The 4,000-nt window shown below is 36.2% G+C and overlaps 1 pseudogene; it reads right to left on the bottom strand.

The window, feature by feature from the left end:
* Window positions 1–1,816: 1,816 nt before the first annotated feature.
* On the bottom strand, window positions 1,817–3,389 carry LOC114890326 (annotated as a pseudogene).
* Window positions 3,390–4,000: the final 611 nt, after the last annotated feature.

The raw sequence follows: 4,000 nt of genomic DNA, 5'->3' as shown, positions 1-4,000 counted from the left end.
TATGGAAGCAAGCTAAGTGTCCATCAACTGATGATTGGATAAATAAGATGTGGTTTATATATGCAATGGAATAGTACTCTGTCATAAAAAAGAATGAAATTTTGCCATTTGCAGCAACATGGATGGACTTGGAGGGCATTATGCTAAGTGAAATAAATCAGACAGAGAAAGACAAATACCTTATCATATCACTTATATGTGGAATCTAAAAAATACAACAAACTAGTGAGTATAACCAAAAAGAAGCAGACTCTCAGATACAGAAAACAAACTAGTCAAAAATCAGTTAAAAATATTTGTATGGGTCTATTTCTGGGCTCTCTGTTGTGCTCCACTGATCTATATGGCTACCTCTCCACCAATACCACATTGTCTTGATTATTGTAGCTATATGGTATACCTTAATATTGAATAGAGTGATTCCTTGCACTTTATTCTTCTTTGTCAAGATTGCTTTAGCAATTCTAGGCGTGTGCTTTTCCATATAAATTTTAGAATAATCTTGTCTAAGTCTATGGGAATATGTGCTAGGATCTTAGTAGGAATTGCATCAAACCTACAGGTCAAGTTGAGTATAACTGACATCTATACTATACTGAATCTTCTAATTCATGAACACGGTATGTCATTTGTTTAGGTCCTTGATTTCTTTCATCAGCATTTTGTAATTTTCAGCATATTCTCTATATGTTTTAAGTATATACTTAAGTATTTCATTTTCTTTGGGGCAATTACAAATGGTATTGTGTTTTTAATTTTGTTTCTTGCATGTTCTTTGTTAGATGTGTAATAGATTTTTTGTGTGTGTTTATCTTGTATCCTATGACCTTGCTAAACTCACTTATTAGCTCTAGACAATCATGTTATCTGCAAAAAGAGAGTTGGTTGCCAGAGGGGAGGGAGAGGGATGAGTGAAATAGGTGAGGGAAATTAAGAGGAGCAAACTTCCAGTTAAAAATAAATGAATCATGGGGCCAAAATGTACAGTATAGGGAATATAGTCAATAAGGTACAACCTTCCAATTATAAGATAAATAAGTACTAGGAATGTAATGTACTATGCGATTAATATAATTAACACTGTTGTATGTCTATATAAAATTTGTTAAGAGAGTAAATCCTAAGAGTTCTCATCACAAGGGAAACATTTTTTTTTTTTTTACGAACCCAGTGAAATATCTTTATTTTCCAGATGAATTACCTCAACATTTCACTTATTTATCAAGTATCCTTCCTCTTTTTCTCACCCTCTTCTCTCTGACCGACAGCATCAAAGCCATGAAAATTGACAACAACAAAAATGAAAATATCTATTGATCCAACGTCCTGTCGAGTCCATGTCACAGGCCCCCAATAATCTGTTTTTCCTTCATTTTTAAATTCTAACTCCCAGTTAGTCTCGGGACTATTTTGTTTACTCTTCTAATGAAGGTCTTGTTTTAATCTCACTTTGGAAGCCATAATGATTCTAACGGAGACATACTGACTCTGAATCTAACTCACGTATTGCCAACAAAACTTAGGCGAACCTATCAATCCCAGCAAAATAAAGACATTTGGCATCTCTCAGCATCACACTGGATCTGAATAGATGGAATCTTTCAGATCTGGCAGGAAGTATGGTCAATATAAGACAAGCATCAATCAATATACAACAAATATTTTCATCATATTTAGAATGCAGCTATTCTATTTTTTAGGGAAAGTGAAGAGTCACAGAAATTTTGTGGACAACTCTTTTTAATCCTGAAATGTTCACTGTCTTGATTAAATTAATAAATAGAATGTCTTTGGACTTATGTATAAGTTCAACTGGTTACTTAGTTTTAGATTTTTTAATAGAATAAATTTTGCTAGTAGAAGAAATTTTGGTACCAGCAGAAGATTTTATTTCCAGCTCATTCTTGGTCCTACTGATTTCCTCAGCCATTTTAGCTTCCTGATATACAGCTTCTTCTTTTGTGATCCAATCTTGAATGGATTTTGCAACAAGTTCCAAATAATTCCCGAATCCAACATTACAGTGAAGAGCAATGTTCCAATGTTCACAGTGCAGACATTGCAAATTCATTGGATTAGGAAAGACCTATCCTGGGTGTGGTAATAAGAATCAATACACCTGTATTGCTGATTGGCTTCTTGAAGAACCTGAAGCAGAACTTCTGGCTTAAAATGTTCAGTAAAACTCCAGTCCATTAGATTACATTGCTGCATTTTCTTTATGTCCTGTAACTCTGCTTCCACAGTCATCTTCTTGGGTTTCTTTTCAAGAGGATGAGCATTTGTGACCGCTTTATCTTTCATCTCATTGTTCACGGTCTGCTTCAAAGGCTCAGGTTGGAGCTACGACTTCAAGCTGTTCTGCTCTGATGGTTCTCTGTAAATCAGAGTCTAAGGATTTCCTATTATCCAGGTCAGAATACTTCATATTGTTAGTATCAGGCTGACTAGGATTGGAAGGTTCTTTGTTGATCTCATCATCTTGCATAGATGTTGACCAATTCTGATCCAGAAATAAAATTCTGTCTTTGATTCCACTATCTGTTTGCTGTCTGGTCTCTTGGGTATTCATTTTCATGATGTACTTTTGCCTTATCTGTTTAGCAAATCTGGCAGGGTTGTCCCATGGTATGTTGAACATCTCAGAATCTGTCCCATACATCATTCTAGAATGCTTCAGTTTCCCTTCTTCATCAACCTCAGAGAGTTTCAGGCTCTCAAAAGTAAACACTTTGAAGGCTCGTTCTACTTCATTCCAGCTCAAAACTTCACTTGTACAAAAGTGCATGAGCTCATGAATTGTAGCTAGACGTTTCGTGCTGTTCCATGGTGGGGGCAGAGGGAATTCAAGGAATTCCCACAGTGGCAACTTAGACTGTGTCTTCTGCTTAATTTGAACCAGGTCAAAATTCTTTAGGTCCTTTAGCACATATTTCTTGTGGGCGAGGGCATCGTGATAGTTCAGTAGGAGAGGGCCTCTGGGCACTGGTTTGCTTTCATTTTCCTCTTCAGATAAGAATATTTCATGGAGATTCTTTTTCTCCCTCTCTGTCAGACAGAGAGAGGGCAGGATGGACATGACGTGAGCTGCAATTCTGTGGTCCAGCCCATCTGTTCTGGGAGGCGGGCTCCGCCAGACTCGGTGGGACAAGGTCTTCTTCACTTGTCACAACCTGTTCCAGCATACAATGCAGTATCAAGGGCACAGAAATGAATTCTTATGGAATTAGATTCAGCAAATCATTGTAATATCGCATGTCTACTTCATTTGTGATGAAGGAAGCCACTGGTGGTGGCGGTGGAGCTGGAGCTTGCAGCTCTTCATATTGTTGTGTTTCCTTCTTTCCAGGGGTTACAGCAACAGTTTGTGGGGGCCTGCCTGGTAACATCTTCCCAACTCCCGTCTCTCCATCCTACTCTCACTTTTTTTTCCTCTTATTTTGTATCTATATGAGAAAATGGACATTCACTAAATTTATTGTGGTGATCATTTTATAATGTGTGTAAGTAAAATCCTGCTGTTCACCTTAAACTTATACAGCAGTGTATGTCAACTGCATCTCAATAAAACTGGAAGAAAAAAATAATATAAAAAGTAAGAGTTTTAAAAATTTTGATGAAGTTCAAATTATTGATTTTTTTTGGCTTTTGTGATTTATGCTTGTTGAGTCTTAAGTAGGAAATCTTTGCCTAAACCAGTGCCTCAAAGATTTTCTTTTATGTTTTCTTTTAGAAGTTTGATAGTTTTAGCTCTTATGTTTAGGTTATGATAAATTTTACTATAATTTCTGTATATGTTGTGAAGTAACAATCAAGGTTGATTTTTGGCTTATGGCTATCTAGTTGTTCCAGCACCACTTGTTGAAAGTTTTATCCTTTACCTTTTGAGTTGCCTTCAAATATTTTTCAAAAATCAATTGTCCATATGTCTGTGGATCCATTTGTGGACTTTTTTTTCCTGTTCCATTGATCTATATTTCTATCTTTACATCAGTGAAAG

This window comes from Monodon monoceros, unplaced genomic scaffold (genome assembly GCF_005190385.1).
Source record: "Monodon monoceros isolate NGI ecotype Baffin Bay Population unplaced genomic scaffold, NGI_Narwhal_1 Super_Scaffold_11, whole genome shotgun sequence".
In the NCBI taxonomy this organism is placed as follows: Eukaryota; Metazoa; Chordata; class Mammalia; order Artiodactyla; family Monodontidae; genus Monodon; species Monodon monoceros.
The sequence above is the reverse complement of the archived record's forward strand: the minus strand, read 5'-3'. Positions and strand labels throughout refer to the sequence as shown.